Source organism: Bos javanicus, chromosome X (genome assembly GCF_032452875.1).
Source record: "Bos javanicus breed banteng chromosome X, ARS-OSU_banteng_1.0, whole genome shotgun sequence".
Lineage (NCBI taxonomy): Eukaryota > Metazoa > Chordata > Mammalia > Artiodactyla > Bovidae > Bos > Bos javanicus.
In genome coordinates, this window is record NC_083897.1 from 103,120,452 (window position 1) to 103,143,226 (window position 22,775).

Sequence of the window (22,775 nt, forward strand, 5' to 3'; positions counted from 1 at the left end):
CTTGATCCCTGCCTCCTGTACACAGTCATGAACCTCCATTCATAGTTCTTCAGGCACTCTGTCTATCATATTTAATCCCTTGAATCTATTAGTCACTTCCAGTGTATAATCATAAGGGATTTGATTTAGGTCATACCTAAATGGTCTAGTGGTTTTCCTTACTTTCTTCAATTTAAGTCTGAATTTGGCAATAAGGAGTTCCTGATCTGAGCCACAGTCAGCTCCTGGTCTTGTTTTTGCTGACTGTATAGAGCTTCTCCTCCTTTGGCTGCAAAGAATGTAATCAATCTAATTTCAATATTGACCATCTGGTGATGTCCATGTCTAGAGTCTTCTCTTGCATTGTTGGAAAAAGGTGTTTGCTATGACCAGTGTGTTCTCTTGCTACTCTGTTAGCCTTTGCCCTGCTTCATTCTGTACTCCAAGGCCACATTTGCCTGTTTCTCCAGGTATCTCTTGACTTCATACTTTTCCATTCTAGTCCCCTATAATGAAAAGGACATCTTTTTAGGGTGTTAGTTCTAGAAGGTCTTGTAGGTCTTTATAGAGCTGTTCAGCTTCAGCTTCTTCAGCATTATTAGTTGGGGCATAGAGTTGGATTACTGTGGTATTGAATGGTTTGTTTGGAAATGAACAGAGATCATTCTGTCATTTTTGAGATTGCATCCAAGTACTGCATTTCAACTTTTTTGTTGACTATGAGGACTACTCGATTTCTTCTAAGGGAGAAGTAGTAGATATAATGGTCTTGCCCACAGTAGTTGGAGAAGGAAATGGCAACCCACTCCAGTGTTCTTGCCTGGAGAATCCCAGGGATGGGGGAGCCTGGTGGGCTGCCGTTTATGGGGTCACGCAGAGTCGGACATGACTGAAGCGATTTAGCAGCAGCAGCCCCCAGTAGTAGATATAATGGTCATCTGAGTTACATTCACCCATTCCAGTCCATTTGAGTTCACTGATTCTTAAAATGTCAATGTTCACTCTTGCCATCTCCTGTTTGACTATTTCCAATTTACCTTGGTTCATGGACCTAAAATTCCAGGTTCCTATGCAGTATTGTTCTTTACTTCCAGCATCAGACTTTACTTCCATCACTAGTCACATCTACAACTGGGTGTTGTTTTTGCTTTGGCTCTGTCTCTTCATTCTTTATGGAGTTATTTCTCCACTGTTCTCCAGTAGCATATTGGCCAACTACCTACCTACCTGGGGATTTCATCTTTCAGTGTCCTATATTTTGCTTTTTTATACTTTTCATGGGGTTCTCAAAGCAAGAATACTGAAGTGGTTTTCCATTCCCTTCTCCAGTGGACCACATTTTGTCAGAACTTTCCACCATGACCCATCTGTTGGGATACATGGCATGGCTCATAGTTTCATTTAGTCAGACAAGGCTGTGGTCCATGTGATCAGATTGGTTAGTTTTCTGTGATTGTGGTTTTCATTCTGTCTACCCTCTGATGGAGAAGGATAAGAGGCTTATGGAAGCTTTCTGATGGGAGAGACTGACTGAGGAGGAAACTAGGTCTTGTTCTGATGGGCAGGGCCATGCTCAGTAAATCTTTAATCCAATTTTCTCTTGATGTGTGGGGCTGTGTTCCCTCCCTGTTGTTTGACCTGAGGCCAAACTATGGTGGGGGCAATGAAGATAATGGCAACCTCCTTCAAAAGGTCCCATGCATGCACTGCCACACTCAGTGCCCCTGACCCTGCAGCAGGCCACTGCCCACCCATGCCTCTGCCCACCCACACCTCCACTAGAGCCTCCTGGACACTCACGGGCAAGTCTGGGTCAGTCTCTTGTGGGGTCACTGCTCCTTTCTCCTGGGTCCTGGTGTGCAGAAGATTTTGTTTGTGCCATTGAAGAGTCTGTTTCCCCAGTCCTGTTTAAGTTCTGGTGGCTCTATGGTGGGGTTAATGGTGACCTCCTCCAAGAAGGCTTATGCCATAACCAGGTCTGTTGCACCCAGAGCCCCTGCCTCTGTGGCAAGCCACTACTGACCCATATCTCTGCAGAAGACATTCAAACACTCATAGGTAGGTGGCTTAGTCTCTGTGGGGTCAGCTGGTGCACACAAGGTTTTGTTTGAGCCCTCTGAGCATCTCTGGTGGGTATGGGGTTTGATTCTAAATGTGGTTTTGCACCTCCTACCATCTTTCTGGGGCTTCTCCTTGCCCCTGGACACAGGGTATCTTTTTTTGGTGGGATCCAACATTCTCTTGTTTATGGTTGTTCAGCAGTGAGTTGTAATTTTGGAGTTCTTACAGAGGAAAATGAGCACACATCCTTCTACTCTGCCATCTTGATTCTGTAGGCTTGACTTTTCTCCAGATTTTTCTCCCTCAGTCTCTTTGCTTTGTTTTTTTTTTTTGAAACTACTTCATTACCTTCAATCAGCAATTTCAGGTAAAGTAATTTTGTACAGAGGCAATTTCCACATCCCTTACATCTTACTTCCCATTCTGGAAACTTATTTGCCCAATTGACATCTGAGGAAGCCAAATTCAAATCAGTCACTGCCAGCTGAGCTTACACTTGGCTGCCTCCTCGGGAAGGAAACATTTTCTTGAAAACTTTCTAAGCCAGTCAACGTGGGCAGATTCTGAAGAAAACGGGATGGCCACACGTTTCTGTTAACCAATTCAATGCTGAGTAACAAATTTTATGAAGGAGTAAGGATGTGTGGGAATATTTTGCATCTCTCTAGCTTGGAGTTAACCCTGGATGCCCCCTCCCAGGCCCCGATGGTTACAACAGGTGCCAAGCCTGCAGGGGAGGAGCTTCTGCTGTCCAAGCTGAGCCAAAGGCTGTGCAGAGGAATGTCCATTCCTGGATGCCTAGTTGGAGCCCAGGTGCCGGGTTTCCCCTCTCAGGCCACCAACCGACAGGTTCGCAGTTGCCATCAGGATCCTTGCTGCTAAGTCACTTCAGTCGTGTCCAACTCTGTGCGACCCCATAGACAGCAGCCCACCAGGCTCCATCCCTGGGATTCTCCAGGCAAGAACACTGGAGTAGGTTGCCATTTCCTTCTCCAATGCATGAAAGTGAAAAGTCAAAGTGAAGTCGCTCAGTCGTGTCCAACTCCTAGCGACTCCATGGACTGCAGCCTACCAGGCTCCTCCATCCATGGGATTTTCCAGGCAAGAGTACTGGAGTGGGGTGCCGTTGCCTTCTCTAGGATCCATGGTGGAGAACGAATTAGAAGGAAACAATGGATGCAAGGAGCTCACTTAGGAGATTGTCCAAGTAAGAGGTGATCATAGATTGGACTGATGAAGCCATAGTAGAAATGGAGTTGAATGGATATACTCATTTTATTTTGGAGATGACAACAAAAAAGAATTGGCAATAGTTAGGAGTGATAGATAAGATATAGGGGATGCAGAAAAGAAAGACGTCAAGGGCAACTCTAGTCGTTATTTGCCTGCTTGCTTGATTTTGCACTACCAGGAGAGCTATGGTACTACTCACTGAAATAGGGCACAATAGACGAAAAGTCAGACAGAAGTGATTGTGAACTTGGCTTTGAAGTTGCTGCATTTGAAAATATTTAAGACACAGAAGTAGAAATACCAACTAAGAACCTGGAAATCAATGATCTGGGTCAGAGATGTAAATATAACCAAAGAGTCACTGCATATAGATGGAGATTAGAGCCTTGAGCATGGATGGGATGGCTTAGGGGCATAGTAAAGAGGAAAAGAGAGAAGATCCAAGAATTTAGCTTCGAAGAAGGCTCTAATACATTCAAAAAACTAAGATCATGGCATCTGGTTCCATCACTTCATGGGAAATAGTTGGGGAAACAGTGGAAACAGTGAGAGACTTTATTTTGGGGGGCTCCAAAATCACTGCAGATGGTGACTGCAGCCATGAAATTAAAAGATGCTTACTCCTTGGAAGAAAAGTTATGACCAACCTAGATAGCATATTCAAAAGCAGAGACATTACTTTGCCAACAAAGGTCCTTCTAGTCAAGGCTATGGTTTTTCCTGTGGTCATGTATGGATGTGAGAGTTGGACTGTGAAGAAAGCTGAGCGCTGAAGAATTGATGCTTTTGAACTCTGGTGTTGGAAAAGACTCTTGAGAGTCCCTTGGACTGCAAGGAGATCCAACCAGTCCATTCTGAAGGAGATCAGTCCTGGGTGTTCTTTGGAAGGAAAGATGCTAAAGCTGAAACTCCAGTACTTTGGCCACCTCATGCGAAGAGTTGACTCATTGGAAAAACTCTGATGCTGGGAGGGATTGGGGGCAGGAGGAGAAGGGGACGACAGAGGATGAGATGGCTGGATGGCATCACTAACTCGATGAGTTAGTTTGAGTGAACTCCAGGAGTTGGTGATGGACAGGGAGGCCTGGCATGCTGCAATTCATGGGGTCTCAAAGAATCGGATACGACTGAGAGACTGAACTGAACTGAACTAATACTTATCAATTGGTGGAAGAAAATGCACAAGTGGAGAAAAAGATTATAAACATTTATGGAGGTTTTTTATATGTTTCTGTGGCAAAATGTTTTCTGGGTCAAAACTGACCTGACCCATCTAAAATCTTTCAAATTTAATTTCTCTTAAATACTAGCCAAGCAAACAACTAATCTGTGGTCAAATGTGGCCTCTTGACAACCATATTGTGACTTTTAGGGAAATTAAAGAGTATCTGGGCATAGATAACATTTGGAAGAATTATGTGAGTGACAGTAAAGCACCATTCCTACTCAGGTTGGAAAAATAATTCTTGGGATGGGGGAAGAAGGCTAGACAGAGGGGAAAGTGAGGAGAACAGAGGCTGGAATAATTCTAGGCCTTTCATTTTGGGTTAGTGTTCTAGGGAGTTGGAAAACCCCAATGGGAAGCTAGAGGACCAAAGGGCCAAGGGATTTATACCGTATAAGTCTGCTTGGATTCCCAGGGTGACAACAAAGTCTACGAGAGAAAATTGTTGTGTAGGGGCCATGCAGAGAGGAATGAGGTGTCTCAGTGTGGCCTTGAACAGACAGATGGCCAACAATCCAACAATGCCTTGGCATTTGACAAGGATATGTGGAAAGGGTCTTCCTCTTCAGTACATTGTTTGTCATATGATTTGTGGGTATAAATTTGGTATTACTTATCAACACAAATAGGGCTTCCCACCTGCCAATGCAGGAGATACAGCTTCCATCCCTGGGTTGGGAATATCCCCTGGAGAAGGAAATGGCAACCCACTCCAGTATTCTTGCCTGGTAAATCTTATGAACAGAGAAGCCTGCGGGTTACAGTCCATGGGGTCCCAAAGAGATGGACACAGCTGAGCAATTGTGCACAAGCACATGATCAAGATAAATAATGTGTATGTTTTAAACAAGAAATTCTATGTAACAATTTAATCTGACAGTGAAAGAATTAGAGTGGTACTATTTTGCAGTCCAAAACTGTATTTAGTCAATGCAGAGATTCTGTGAGGTACCTTCCATTCTTTATTAGATACTCTTCTGTGGTGACTGCCTAGAATGGACTCTGTTGCTTACAACAAAGGATTCTGAATTATACACTAAGAATCACAGAATTTTGAAGACATTTAGAGCTCATTTTCTCCAAAGCCTTTTCAGCCCTAATAACTCACGTTTTTTATTTTTCCATTTGAAAATATTTTTCTAGAAAACAAAATTATCCTTGACTTGTTCATCCTTTTTATAAATAAAAGACACAAACTGCAAATTATTAACAGTTCAGTTGCTCAGTCGTGTTTGACTCTTTGCGACCCCATGGACTACAGGATGCCAGGCTTCCCTGTCCATCACCAACTCCCAGAGCTTGCTCAAACTCATATCTATAGACATGAACAGTAAGAAAAGGCAAATTATGATGGACTAATATAATTCTAAACAAAGGCAAAAATGGATATTGTATTTGCTCTCTACAAATACAATATGGATAAAATATCAGATTTTCATCATCATTCTTGTAATGTTAAAAATAGAGAGAATTCATTATTAATTTTTTGGTTCTAGTTTGAAAGATCCTGCTATATCCTTCTCATTTTTTTTGATGAATCAAGTACAGCTCAAGAATATGAATACTTTGTCTAAGATGATATAGCTAAATGAATGCAGAACTTGAATGAGATCCAGCCTTTGGATAATAACACACTTTATCAGGCACCAAGGAAAGATATAACACCTCTCCAAGACATTGCCATGTGATTCATGAGTGCCTACTCTGGGCCTGGTACTGATTTTGGCACTGAGGATATACCAAGGAATAGGAGGCATAAGATCCTGCCTTTATACTAGTGGGAAAACACAGATAGCAAATGAGAAAATTGAGATAAACATAATTTTGGGTGGTGCTGAATGCTGTGTTAAATAATAATAATCAGAAGTGTAGAGAGTGTTTGGAGGGTGAGGGTGCTGATTTAGTATGGGTGGTCAAGGAAGGCCTCACTGAGGAAGTGCTCTTTGGGCTGAGACATAAAAGCTTTTCAATGCAAAAGATTAGAGACAGAGCACTTTAAACAGAGAGAACAGCAAATACTAAGTCCCCAAGGCTGAAGCAAACTGTGCATTTGGAGAAACAGCAAGATGGTGATTAAAGGGAAACAGTGAAAATGAGGCCAGAGAGGGGGGAGGTAGGATCAAAATAACACAACACCTATTGAAGGAGGAATTTGGATCCTTTTTCTGGAGTCAATGGAAGGACAATAAAGCCTTTTGAGCCAGGGAATAACATGATCTGTTTTACTTTTTTAAAAGATCACTCTGGCTCCTGCCTAGAGAATGAGTGTTAGAAGGGACAGAAGTGATCTGAATTCTTTGTACATAGTTGTATTTATTTGTTTGTTTATTTCAGGTTGGTATATAGACCTAACAGGGAAAACTAGAGAAAACAAACTGAAGGCAAAGTTCATTCATTTCCTCTGATACTAATAGCGTTGTTCAGTTGCCCAGTCGTGTCCGATTCTTTGCGACCCCATGGACTGCAGCATGCCAGGCTTCCCTGTCCATCACTGACTCCTGGAGTTTGCCCAAGTTCATGTCCATTGCATCAGTGATGCCATCCAGGCATCTCACTTTTTGATGCCCTCTTCTCCTTCTGCCCTCAATCTTTCCCAGCACCAGGGATTTTTCCAATGATATTTATAGTAATGAGGGCCTAACATATATTTGGGGGACAATAACAAGACTAACAGTTTATGTTATTTTAGGAAGATGCAAGCTTATGACCACTAAATTATTCAGCAAAAATGCCATGCCTTATAACCACACAGTCATACTGCGACAGATTTGAAATATTTGTTTTTCTATGATAAGCCTTAGTGCAGTAATTTTTCTTCATATCAGTTTCTACTATGTATATATAATATGTATTAATTTAATGACAGTTAAATATTTTAATTGAAGTACAGTTGATTTATGATGATATGTTAGTTTCAAGTGCACAGCAAAGTGATCCAGTTATATTTACATATATATATTTATATATATACAACCAGATTCTATTTTTAATTATAGGTTATTACAAGATATTGAGTATAGTTCCCTGTGCTATACAGGTCTTTGTTGTTTATCTATTTTGTATATAATAGTGTGTATATGTTAATCCCAAACTCCAAGTTTCTCTCTCCTTAACCCCCACTCCCATCATCTATTCCCTTTGTTAACCATAAGCTTGTTTTCTATGTTTGTGAGTCTGTTTTTATTCAGAAATAAGTTCATTTGCATCATGTTTTGAGGCTGCAGGAGGAACAGCTGGAATTTATTCCTTGTGGACAGATACTTCAAGATAAGGATAATGGCAGCACCAATGTGGGGTTGAGTACCTCTAAAGAGACCACATATTTCTCATCCTTGAGGTCAAGGAAACCCCACATGCCCAGAAAGGATTCTCAGGGTGCCAGACCATAATATGTTCTGTCAACTTCCCAGAGACCCTTGTGCTTGAATCTGTCTTGGCTGAAAAATATGCACACACACAGGGAAGCATCCTGAGTCAGACCAAATATAGGCCCAGAGCCAGACAAAGCAAGATGATTGACCAGAGGTAACCAGAAGAACCCCAATGCTCGTGTCTCTCTCTCTTCCTCTATCTGAGCCTGCCTGTGCTTTCTCTGCACCTATCTTCTCTCCTAATAAGCACTTTGTCTCACTACTTTTTGTCTCTTTGTTGAGTTTTTTTCTTCATAGCGGAGAAGAGCCAGGCCCTGCTCCTAGCCAATCTCTGGTGGTCTAGTGGTTAGGGTTCGGCACTCTTATCACTGCAGCCCAGGCTCAGTCCCTGTTGAGGAACTGAGATCCTACTTCAAATATGCTGTGGACACTCCACAGCCTCACAAGGTCAATACCATATGATATTTGTCTTTCTCTGACAGTTGAATATTAAGATTTCTCATCATATAAATACACTGAAGGAGCTGAAATAACCTGTCAATTAAAGAATATGTGCTTCAGAAGTACTTAACCAATAAACCACAATTTCTCAGAATGGGCTTGTTAAAGTAATGGGGAAACCAGTTCATGACAGCTCTTCTCAGGCCAGTGAGAGGACAAAAGATGCCTTCAGCACCACTCTGGACCAATCTGACCAAATAGATTCAAGCATAGGTTGCAAGAAAGTGTGATTTTAAAATATCATTTTACCTGTCTTCTCCTTTAAACTTTCTGATATTCAAGTCCCAGCCAAAGCAAAAGTTTAAAAGTAAATTATAGGGCTGGCCAAATAGCATGAAGCTGAGTCCGTGTGTTGGCTAGAACTTCTCCAATACAAATGCATAAGGATTTACAGTAAAATAAACTAAAATAAATATTCTCCTAGAATATATGTTTAGATTGTAAGTTTTATTGTTTTTTTTAAATTAAATTTATTTATTTTAATTAGAGGGTAATTACTTTACAATATTGTATTGGTTTTGAATTGAAGTATTTACATTTACAATGTTGTGTTAATTTCTGCTGTACAGCAAAGTAACTCAGTTATGTGTGTGTGTGTGTGTGTCTGTTAGTTGCTCAGTCATGTCCAACTCTGGGATCCCATGGACTATAGCCCACAAGGCTACTTAGTCCATGGAATTCTCCAGGCAAGAATATTGGTGTGGGTTGCCATTCCTTTCTCCAGGGCATCTTCCCAACCCAGGGATTGAACCTGGGTTTCCTGCATTTCAGGCAGATTCTTTACTATCTGAACCACCAGGGAAGCCCAACTCAGTTATACATGCACACACACACACACACACATATATATTCTTTTTCATATTCATTTCCTTTATGATTTAGTACAGGATATTGAATATAGTTCTCTGTGCTATACAGCAGGACATTGTTTATCTATCTTGTGTATCAGTCAGTTCAGTTCAGTTGCTCAGCCATGTCCAACTCTTTGCAACCCCATGGACTGCGGCACGCTAGGCCTCCCTGTCCATCACCAACTCCCGGCTACTAAGTCGCTTCAGGCGTGTCCGACTCTGTGTGACCCCATAGACGGCAGCCCACCAGGCTCCCCCGTCCCTGAGATTCTCCAGGCAAGAACACTGGAGTGGGTTGCCATTTCCTTCTCCAATGCATGAAAGTGAAAAGTGAAAGTGAAGTTGCTCAGTCATGTCCAACTCTTAGCGACCCCATGGACTGCAGCCCACCAGGCTCCTCCATTCATGGGATTTTCCAGGCAAGAGTACTGGAGTGGGGACCAACTCCCAGAGCTTACTCAAACTCATGTCCATTGAGTCAGTGATGCCATACAACCATCTCACCCTCTGCCGTCCCCTTCTCCTCCCGCCTTCAATCTTTCCCAACATCAGGGTCTTTTCAAATGAGTCAGTTCTTCACATCAGGTGGCCAAAGTATTGGAGTTTCAGCTTCAACATCAGTATATATCAGTATATATATATACATATACAGTATATACTTATATATAAGTATATATATATATATGTAAGTATACAGTTTGTATATATATGTATACAGTATGTATATGTGTATACACACATATATGTATATATGTATACAGATAAATACATATACAGTATATATGTATACAGTATACATATATATATACTTGTGTATAGTATCTTCTAATCCCAAATTTATCCCTTCCACTTGTTTTATTCTTATCAGTAGTAATACTAGTTGACCTTGCTGATCACTTACCACATGCCAGGAGCTGAACTAATGTTCCACACAAAATCTCAGTTGATCCTTTCTACAACTCTGTCAAGATCTTGCTATTAGCAGGTATTCCCTGTGTCCATGCAAAAACAGAGGCTCAGAATGGTTAAGTAATTTCTTTAGGTTCACAAATACTCTAAGCTACAGAAATAAGGATAGAATCTGGGCTCCTCCATCCTTCCTGCATTCACTAAATTGTAACACCATTTGTCAGAAGTTATTGCCCTTTCATTAACTCCAAGTAGCATCAAAATGAGATCACCTGACATGACCCACACTACACAAGGTAATGTTTTGAAAATGGGCCTTTTATTAAACTGCCAAAGTCCACAACAGTTTTTCAACAGATCTCCTCTGGTTTATCTGACAAAATGATTTGCATCTTAAAAGGTGTAGAATTACATACAAACAAGTTCAAGGCTTGAAGGAATCTTTATAACTAATTCCCCTGAGGCAAGGAGTCTTTGTTCTCCTCTTCGAAAAGCAACTTCAAAATTCTGGAATGTCCTAGATCATCTAAAAAAATCGCAGCATTAGATGATTTTTTGTCCTCAGATGGAGCCAAAATCCAAGGAAGCGTACATTTAAGGGTTACTGGCACAGTACAAAATATGGCCAAGCAGCTTTTTCTCCTAATTCACATAGTAAATACTCAGATTTCTCTTACTTGGAGGTTGAGCATGATAGTTGCTGAGTGACTGTGAAAATTTCCAGCATTCTGAGCTAAGGATGAGGACTCTTATTATATTGGTATTTCCTCCATCCTGCCCTCATTCCCTAATTCTACTGCCAAGATCAATATGTATGTCCGCTGGGTCTTTGTGCTAAGAATAGAAGTGTTTGTTCAATGAATGAATGAAATTCTGAAGATTGGAAAGAACTGGGGGTAAAAACTTTTATAAATATAATTGAGTAATTAAGTTCTATCTTGTGATATATTGATATTCTCTTCCCTGATAGTTATATATATATATACATATATATACATAATTACATAATACATATATATGTACTCAATTATATAGTGTTTTCCAGTTTCTTTAGGGTAATCTTAGTACATTAAAAAGGCAAATAAAGTGCTTCTTTATCACAATTGTGGAATCAAGAAGAATCACCGTATTATATGATCAGTCATTAAACAAAATTGAGATAAAGACACAATTTATCTAACTAATGTGTTGATTCTTATTGGATGTTGTCAAGGCCAAACATTTAATGGATATAAGTTATGCCCAGGTCTTCCCAGGTGGCTCTAATAGTAAAGAATCTGCCTGCCAGTGAAGGAGATACAAGAGACATGGCTTTGATCCTTGGGTCTGGAAGATTCCCTTGAGTAGGCTATGTCAACCCACTCCAGTATTCTTGCCTGGGAAATCCCATGGACAGAGGAGTCCATGGAGCCACAAAGAGTTGGACCTGCCTGAGCACACACACATACAGACATGCCTCAGCCCTTTCCTTGACAGTCTATTCCTCTATCTACTTCCCAATTGTCCTGATACTGCAGGGCTAACACTGATTTATTAAAGACATATTTCTCAGGCACTTACTACTTATCAGACTTCATTGTAGGATCTTGGGATACATCTGATCCAGACAAAGATCTTGGCATTCATAGAACTTACATTCTACTGTCCTGGGAAAACACTATGATTGGTATTCATCTTCCTCTTAATAAAACTAGTTTGGATTGCAAAAATGGAATTAAAGCTCAAGAAAATTGCTTGAGAAAATTAGAAAAATGCTTGGTTGCTTTTTTCTAATAGACCTGCAATTATTGTTTCCAAAATATTAAATAAGAACAGCACCTTGCAGAAAAATTGATATACTTTGTTAAAAGTATGTTTATATAAATAGAAAAGTGCCATCAGGAAGTACACACCACAGTTAATGGAGGGTTGGAGGGAATACATAGAGTTGATCATTTCTTCCTTTGCACAGATATTCACTGTTTCAAGTTGTTGAATGGAGGTACATTATTTTTGTAAGTTAAAGATATCCAGTACAGGTTTATGTATTTATTTAATGTGACCTGATTTTCAAATTACTGATTGAGAGATTAAACTAAATTAGCAAATCTCAATTGTTTCTCTACTCATGGCAGATGACTTACACCTGTTTACCACATTCTCAAAGGCATAACCAGACCTATGTGTAATTTCCTGGCAGGAGTCTAGCTTTACTCTTCCACTAAGGATAGCATATCAGAAGTTAGATGTCAAGGAGAATAACATTATTAGGGGATAACCTTAAATGACTTTCATTCATAAATACAGATACAGAGACAGAGATAGAAATAGGCAATAATACAGCTACTCAAGGGAGTCGCAAAGAGTCAGATACAACTGAGTGACTGAGCACACACACACACACAATCTTATAGTTACAATGGAAGAAAAAACTTTGGTGATTTCCTAATATTGGTAACAAATTACCTGTGACATAATTACAAAACACTAGAATGTCTGAGAAGCGAAAGCAAAACAAAAATGGTCTTAGACCTTGCTACTCAATAGGTGCCCCACTGACCAGCAGTATTAGCCTTACCTGAGAGCTTGTTGCATGTGTGCTAAGTTGCTTCAGTGGTGTGTGACCATTTGAACTGTAGCCTGCCAGGCTCCTCTGTCCATGTGACTCTCCAGGCAAGAATACTGGAGTGGGTGGCCATGCCCTCCTCTAGGGGATCTTCCCAAGTCAGAGATACAACTCTCCTCTCTTGTGTCTCCTGAATTGGCAGGTGGGTTCTTTACCACTATCACCACCTGGGAAGCCTGTGAGCTTGTCATACCTACAGAATCTCAGGCCCCTCCTCCATGCCTGCTGAATCAAAATCTGCATTTTAACAAGAGCACCATATGATTCATGAGCACATTAAAGTTTGAGAAGCACTGGCCTAAATGTTGAGTTCCTTCTAACTCAGAGATTTGGGGAACCTAGGTAAAAATAGACCAGATATGACCTCAGTCCCTGCAATAAAATGTAACCCTCTATATACCGACTTCCAGGCTTCCAAAATTTCTGACTTCCTTTCTTCCTTCAAGCATTAACCATGCTACCAAATGAGACAAACTATTTTCTGGGGAACAGTTGCTATTCAGCATTAAGTAGCTGCCAGATTGCTTGCACACAAAATTGCAATTCATAACTCAGGCATCTGCTTTGACTTTCAAGATTCCAAGCATTAGGTGCAAAAGTTTTGAGTTGTGATTTCATCTTCGTACCCATCCTCACCCCCAGGACTGTTGGCACATATCTAAAGATCAATCAGAAAATAAAACCACAAAACAAAATGATACTATAATTTGAAAGACAAGAGTGCTTTGAAACTTTTCATTATGCTGTCAAAAAAGAAAATTGGTGTTTGTAAGCATTCAATACTTTATGGTGGTTTTCTCATACAACACTTCGTATCTACTTTGTGATACCCAGTATCAGTTTTGCAGCAATGCATTATGTATAGGGCTTCCCAGGTGGCACTAGTGGTAGAGAATCCACCTCCAATACAGGAGACATAAGAGATGTGTGTTCGATCCCTGGGTCGGGAAGATCCCCTGAAAAAGGGCATGGCAACCCACTACAGTATTCTTGCCTGGAGAATCCTCATGGACAGAGGAGACTTGGGGGCTACAGTCCATAGGGTCGCACAGAGTCAGACAAGACTGAAGTGACTTAGCACCCACACATGCATGCATTACGTATATACATAGGTCATAGGAATGATTTTTGTCTTGTAGTTTGGCACCGATCTGGAAAAGCCTTTCGCTAGTCTCTCTGATTGTCGCCCTGCTTATTCAATTTATATGCAGAGTACATCATGAGAAACGCTGGGCTGGAGGAAGCACAAGCTGGAATCAAGATTGCCGGGAGAAATATCAGTAACCTCGGATATGCAGATGACACCACCCTTATGGCAGAAAGTGAAGAGGAACTCAAAAGCCTCTTGATGAAAGTGAAAGTGGAGAGTGAAAAAGTTGGCTTAAAGCTCAACATTCAGAAAATGAAGATCATGGCATCTGGTCCCATCACTTCATGGGAAATAGATGGGGAAACAGTGGAAACAGTGTCAGACTTTATTTTTGGGGCTCCAAAATCACTGCAGATGGTGATTGCAGCCATGAAATTAAAAGACGCTTACTCCTTGGAAGGAAAGTTATGACCAACCTAGATAGCATATTGAAAAGCAGAGACATTACTTTGCCAACAAAGGTCTGTCTAGTCAAGGCTATGGTTTTTCCTGTGGTCATGTATGGATGTGAGAGTTGGACTGTGAAGAAGGCCGAGCATCGAAGAATTGATGCTTTTGTTTTTTTTTTTTTTTAATGATTAAAATTTTATTTTATTTTTTTAATTTTATTTTTAAACTTTACATAATTGTATTAGTTTTGCCAAATATTGAAATGAATCCGCCACAGGTATACATGTGTTCCCCATCCTGAACCCTCCTCCCTCCTCCCTCCCCATACCATCTCTCTGGGTCGTCCTAGTGCACTAGCCCCAAGCATCCAGTATCGTGCATCGAACCTGGACTGGCAACTCATTTCATACATGATATTTTACATGTTTCAATGCCATTCTCCCAAATCTTCCCACCCTCTCCCTCTCCCACAGAGTCCATAAGACTGTTCTATACATCAGTGTCTCTTTTGCTGTCTCGTACACAGGGTTATTGTTACCGTCTTTCTAAATTCCATATATATGTGTTAGTATACTGTATTGGTGTTTCTCTTTCTGGCTTACTTCACTCTGTATAATAGGCTCCAGTTTCATCCACCTCATTAGAACTGATTCAAATGTAGTCTTTTTAATGGCTGAGTAATACTCCATTGTGTATATGTACCACAGCTTTCTTATCCATTCATCTGCTGATGGACATCTAGGTTGCTTCCATGTCCTGGCTATTATAAACAGCGCTACACTGAAACCAAGCACCACACAAGGGCCAACAAGTTCCAGGGCAAGACATACCAAGCAAATTCTCCAGCAACAAAGGAACACAGCCCTGATCTTCAAGATACAGGCTGCCCAAAGTCACCCCAAAACCATAGACATCTCATAACTCATTACTGGACATTTCATTGCACTCCAGAGAGAAGAAATACAGCTCCACTCACCAGAACACTGACACAAGCTTCCCTAACCAGGAAACCTTGACAAGCCACCTGTACAAACCCACACACAGCGAGGAAACACCACAATAAAGAGAACTCCACAAACTGCCAGAATTGATGCTTTTGAACTGTGGTGTTGGAGAAGACTCTTGAGAGTCCCTTGGACTGCAAGGAGATCCAACCAGTCCATTCTGAAGATCAGCCCTGGGATTTCTTTGGAAGGAATGATGCTAAAGCTGAAACTCCAGTACTTTGGCCACCTCATACAAAGAGTTGACTCATTGGAAAAGATTCTGATGCTGGAAGGGATTGGGGGAAGGAGGAGAAGGAGACGACAGAGGATGAGATGGCTGGATGGCATCACTGACTCGACGGACATGAGTCTGAGTGAACTCCGGGAGTTGGTGTTGGACAGGGAGGCCTGGCATGCTGCGATTCATGGGGTCGCAAAGAGTGGGACACAGCTGAGCGACTGAACTGAACTGAGTCTCTCTGATGAACAGACAATGGGAAGAATTTTTGGGGGTATGTGTGAGAAGATTGGGTCACTAGTGCAAGAAGCTTACTGAAAAATAATAAACCTCATCATATACCAAATCGCACTTTTCTCATGTCTCTTTGCTTTACTCTGTTTTCCTCTATAGGAAGTTTTTCCAAATGCCTTTGAAAATGTTACCAGATCAAGCCTAAAAACCTAATTCATCTATTTTGCTTTCAGCTATTGTCTTCTCTTTGGCCCTTCATGTTTTTGTTTTAGAGTCCATGCATCTCAGTTTCTTGTTGATACTCAGAGGGGGAAATGTCATCTTAATAATAGTTATAAGTTGCCCAACAGCCATTTCTCATTAGGTGATGACAGGCCCTGTCATATTCAATACTTATCCATGAAAATGTAAAATGAAAAAAAAAGGACTTTATTTCTGAAATAGTTGGAAGTATTGTGGCACAGAGAAATAGGAAATGGAATAATTCAAGACACAACTGACCCTAGTAAGACTTCAACAAACAATAGAGACAGAGATACATTGCCTGAGCCATGAAGCAATATTTTGTTTTGTCTTTTTATAAGTGCACACTTCTCAAAAAAAAAAAAAAAAACTGATGATAAAATATGTCATTTTGAGCACAATTATTGAAAGTGAGGGGTTCCCTGGTGGCTCAGACTGTAAAGAATCTGCCTGCAATGCAGGAGACCTGGTTCAATTCCTGGGTCAGGAAGATCCCTTGGAGGAGGGCATGGCAACCCACTCCAGTATTCCTGCCTGGAGAATCCCATGGACAGAGGAGCCTGTGGGCTATAGTCCATGGGGTCACAAAGAGTAGGACACAACTGAGCGACTAACATACACACACACTGAAAGTGATAGTTTTTCATTAAGATGGCGACTAATCTCTTTGAATAGTTGAGTCCGTCCACTGCAGGAAGATTTTCTGTTAAGTTTAAGTCAGCCCTCAGCTAGAACAACCCTAAACAATGACCATCTGATGGGTTCACCTGCATTGATCCCTGCTATTTATTAATGAGAGCATGTCTCAAGCCCCTCCTGTGTGCATTAACAGCTATGGGGACACATTGGATATAGGAAATGTGATGCCCACATGTTATGTGCTTTCCACCTAGTGTTAATTGGAGCCTTTGTGAAAATTGAGCCATGGGAGCCACTGAGATTGGCTGTTGGATGCTTGGATGAATATGGCCAGCCTTACCTGCAGGGGATCATCTGGGAGATAAGATTTCAGAGGTGTCAAGAAAGTTGCACTGTCCAAAAGAACATACCCCTCAACCACCATTTAGATGCCTAAAATACCACCAGCCTGCCGTATGCATAGATCTGTGCAACCTGTTACATGACAACTCCTTGGGGGAAAGCTACCAGCTAAGAGAAATTTGCTCTGCCTTTCAGATCAGATCAAATCAGTTGCTCAGTTGTGTCCGACTCTGCAACCCCATGAATCGCAGCACGCCAGGCCTCCCTGTCCATCACTAACTCCCGGAGTCCACTCAGACTCACGTCCATCGAGTCAGTGATGCCATCCAGCCATCTCATCCTCTGTCGTCCCCTTCTCCTCTTGCCCCCAATCCCTCCCAGCATCAGAATCTTTTCCAATGAGTCAACTCTTCGCATGAGGTGGCCAAAGTACTGGAGTTTCAGCTTTAGCATCATTCCTTCCAAAGAAATCCCAGGGCAGATCTCCTTCAGAATGGACTGGTTGGATCTCCTTGCAGAGATTCTTGCCTTTGCAGAATAATTATTCCTGTGGTTCTGGTTTGTACTGAGAAAAATGCAGACAACAGTGGAGCACCCATTGGAGGGAATGCCAGGGAACACACTCTGCCAATTCCTTCTTTCACTTTTCTTTCTACTTGTGCAATCACCTCAAGTCATCAATGCGAAGATTTAATTAAGCAAAGAAGGATGGCTTCCTTCTTGTAGATCCTTATAAAGTGAGTAGCCACCCTACAGCTGCAATATGCGTGCGTACTCAATCGCTTCAGTCGTGTCCTACTCTTTGTGGCCCCCAACACTGAAGCCTGCCAGGCTCCTCCACCCATGGGATTTCCCAGGCAAGAATACTGAAGTGGGCTGCCATGCCCTCCTCCAGGGGATCTTCCGAACCCAGGAATAGAACCTGCGTCTCCTGTGGCTCCAGCACTGCAGGTGAATTTTTTACCACTGAGCCACTGGGGAAGCCCTTACTGCTGCTGTGTATCATAAATCAATCCCCAAAGCCATTTGTACTCATCTGCAACGGGCCACCTTCACCACCCTCTACCTGATATCACCTTACCTGGCCATTCTTCACCTCAGTGTCTGGTTCAAAAAAAGACCTATATACAAAGCCTTCTTGGTCCCCCTCAGGCAGAATGAATCTCTTTCCCTTGATACCCCATTTTGTGCTTGCTTGGCTTTCCAGAGACTAGAGAGTATTATATCCAGCTGCAGATCTTGACTTGTCTGAGTCACCTGCCTGATGGAGCAAGATATTTTCTGAGACTTCAGTAGTTATAGCGGCTCCTGGATCAACTCATCCACATTACCTGGGAGCTTGTTAGAAATACAACTTCTCAGACTCAGCCCTAACTGAATCAGAAGCTCTGGGGGTGGGGCCCAGTATTCTGTGTTTTAACAAGCCTCCTCCCTGCTGCAGGGGGTTCTGATGTCCAACCAAGTTTGACAGCCACTGTTCTATGGTCTCTGACTCCCTCCTTTCTGTCACAGTGTCAGAGCGGCCACCATAAACTTTTTGCTGACTGTTTAAACATAACCAACATGTTGGCACAACTAAGATAGAACCAAAATCCACTGCTAGATGTACTTCTGTTGATGAGCGCTGAAATGTGTTAACCTTAGCTACTGGACTGATTGTCAGAAAGGAAGAAGATTTTGTTGGTTTACATCAGCCAGAATAAATTGCCAGCTGACACTCTTTGTATGTGGTAGTCACAAATACTATAAATCATTGACTGGAATTTGGTGACAGCTTTCCTGCCCCACCTCCCGGCAGACAGCATCTTGTTAGTGTGTCATGGGGATGCTAACAATATATTTACTGCATCTTCTAAGAAATCTGATGATTCTGGGAGTTATTTTTCTTTTTGTATGTGGAACATCATAAAAAAGAATTGCAGTGTTTCATTTCTTTTTCTATTACATTCTCTTGCTGCTTTTATAATGCTCTTTCTAAAAAATATAGATATATAATAACAACAAAATTTGCTTCCAGAAGAGAATGGATCACACATTGTGTTATATCTGTGTGTGTGTGTTTTTCTCCCTAGCCATATTTGTACACATGGGAAATAATCCTGCTATAATGTCATCTTAAAGGGCTGCCTCAAGGAATCTCAGTGTTGTTGGCAAAATTGAATTTTGCTGACCTAGATCACATTATTGCTTTTCTAATTTGACTATGGCTCATCCAGAGCTAGAAAACTTGGTCAGCTGGCCTATTGATTCGTTGCCCCAAAACTTTTGCACTTGTGCCTCCAGCTGAACTTGCCTCTGATATTTTAACTTGCTCTACAGAGGACCCAAGTTTCATGTTTTTAACCCTTTTGAAAATGGTGGTTTTGTTCTTTATTTTCTTCTTTTAAGTGCTGGTGCTACTGGAGAATTGCACAGGCCCAAGAAGGCAGAGATGAGAAGGGAAATTCCTATCAATATCTGATTGGAATATGAGACCCATGCTGGGACCCCTTCTAGAGGTGGCAGGTAGCAAATAGGAAAGTGAACATCCAGAGAAGGCCCAGAGGACCTGGACACTTAGTGCTGGCTGTGCCACTAACCACCTGTGTGACCCTGGGCAAGTCACCATACCTTTCTGGTCCTTAGTCTTCACAGCCAGGCAATGGGAACTTGGAGGATCTGACTTTCAGGATTTCCATCTAAGCCTTAATAATACTTTCTGGACTCTAATTTTATAATGCTTATAAATAAAAATAGTTGATAAGATTTTTAAGGATCATATGGCAGCTCTATTTTTAGTTTGTTAAGGAATATAATCAAGATTGCCAGAAAAAATATCAATAACATCAGATATGTGGATGACACAACCGTTATGGCGCAAAGCAAAGAGGAATTAAAGAGCCTCTTGATGAAAGTTAAAGAGAAGAGTAAAAAAGCTGACTTAAAACTCAGCATTCACAAAACTAAGATCATGGCATCCTGTCACATCACATCATGGCAAATAGATGTGGAAACAGTGAGAGACTTTATTTTGGGGGGCTCCAAAATCACTGCAGATGGTGACTGCAGCCATGAAATTAAAAGATGCTTGCTCTTGGAAGAAAAACTATGACCAACCTAGACAGCATATTCAAAAGCAGAGACATTACTTTGCCAACAAAGTTCCATCTAGCCAAAGCTATGGTTTTTCCAGTAGTCATGTATGGATGTGAGAGTTGGACCATAAAGAAAGCTGAGCACCAAAGAATTGATGCTTTTGAACTGTGGTGTTGGAGAAGACTCTTGAGAGTCCCTTGGACTGCAAGGAGATCCAACCAGTAAATCCTAAAGGAAATCAGTCCTGAATATTCATTGGACGGACTGATGCTGAAGCTGAAACTCCAATTCTTTGGCCACCTGATGTAAGAAATTGACTCATGGGAAAAGATCCTGATGCTGGGAAAGATTGAAGGCAGAAGGAGAAGGGGACAACAGAGGATGAGATGGTTGGATGACATCACCAACATGATAGACATAAGTTTGAGAAAGCTCTGGGAGTTTGTGATGGACAGGGAAGCCTGATGTCCTGCAGGCAATGGTGTCTCAAAGAGTCAGACACGACTGAGTGACTGAACTGAACTGAACTGATATCCAGAGAAAACCATAATTAGAAAATATATATGCACCCCAATGTTCATAGAAGCACTATTTACAATAGCAAAGACATGGAAGTAAACTCAATGTCCACTGACAGGTGAATGGATAAAGAAGATGTGGCATAATCTTCTTTATCCATTCACCTGTCAATGGACATTGAGTTTACTTCCATGTCTTTGCTATTGTGTGTATATATATATATATATATATATATATATATATATATATATATAATCAGGCTTCCCTGATAGCTCAGTTGGTAAAGAATCCGCCTGCAATGCAGGAGACCTGGGTTGGATTCCTGGGTTGGGAAGATCCCCTGGAGAAGGCAAAGGCTGCCCACTACAGTATTTTGGCCTGGAGAATTCCATGGACTGTATAGTCCATGGGGTGGCAAAGAGTCGGACATGACCGAGCGACTTTCACTTTCACATATATATAATGGAATTCTCTGTGTGTGTGCTCAGTTGTGTCTAACCCTTTGCAACCCCAAGGATTGTAGCCCACCAGGCTCCTCTGTCCATGGAATTTTCCAGGCAAGAATACTGGAGCAGCTTGCCATTTCCTCCTTCAGGGGATCTTCCCAATCTAGAGATCAAATCCATGTCTCCTGTATCTCCTACATTGGCAGGTGGATTCTTTACCACAGAGTCACTTGGGAAGACCAATGGAATACTACTGAGCCATTAAAAAAGAATGAAGTGATACTATTTACAGCAACATGGATGGACCTATAGATCATTATGTTAATGCAAGTCAGTCAGACAGAGAAAGACAAATATCATATGATATTATGGATATATGGAATCTGAAAAATGGCTACAAGTGCACTTATCTACAAAACCAAAATAGAGCTATAGATATAAGAAAATAAACTTATGGCTACCAGGGGTAAGGAGGGGAGGGATAAACTGGAAGATTGGGATTGACACATACACATTATTATATATAAAATAAACAACAAACACCCAGAAAAGTACTCTATATATTATAATAATGTATAAGGGAAAAGAATCTGAAATATATGTATATATATAGCTGAATATGTATAACTATATATAATACATAAATATGTATGTATAACTGAATTACTTTCTTATACAACTGAAACTAACACAACATTGTAAATCAACTATGCTTTAGTTAAAATAAAATAAATAATTGATAAGTGAAACCTCAATTTTATCAATAGCAGGGTCAAGCGCAAGAGGAGGTTGAGCACATTTTTATTTCCCTAGCCATGAAACCTTCAGGTACTTTAGGAAGCAGGAAGAACATTTCTCTACTACAGACTCTTTAGCCCATTTCTGCAGGGCCTGGCTTCTGATATCTTTGCCATTATTTTCTATGTAACTCCTGGCAGACATTCCCACTGATGACATTTTTCTTTACTAAACATTCCCAAACTAGATTACTCTTTTGGAAGGAGGCAAAGTTGATGTTTACCATGTAACTTCAGAAATTCTCACTGATGTCCCGGCTCCTTTGTGACCTACTCTCAATGAAAATGTTGGTTTGTTTTGCTGAAAATTTTACCTTCATTTTAGTTGTAAAGGATTTGTTACCAAAGCAAACCACTCATTATACACAAATATACAATTTCAATGTTTTATAGGAGACTATTTGACTTAATTTCAATAAACAGTCATTAGAAGGAAAGAAATAGAAACAATAGAGAGAAGTAACAGCACATACATCATCAAACTGGGCTGACCTACATCCAGACGTAAACAGTGCTGAAAAGTCGCGAGTAACAGCAATCTTGAGTTCCAATTGGGAAAGGGTCCTGGGCAGTGCATCCACCCCATGGATGAGACTTCAAAGTGCAGTTTTGTGGGCTCCTGCTTATAATTCCAAGCTGAAAACTGACATCATCAGTTTACACACAAAAATGCAGCTTCTTTTTTTAAGTTTTACAATGGTGTTTGTTTCACCTTGTGAGTCATAAGACTTAGACCCCGAGTGCTGGCCAGATCCTCAGAGGCTTATGAGATTCTAAAACCCACTCCCTTTCTTATCTAAATAACCATCTGACTTGTGCTTGCCAGCAGGCATGAAACTGGGCAGTGTCCAGGCATGTCAGAGGCCTTCTCTCCTGCTTCTAAAGCCTGAACAAGATTTCCTCCACTTTAATTTCCCTAACATGATCTGAATCTTCTCACTCCCATTCTCAGCTCCCATTCTTAAAACAGGTGATAACACA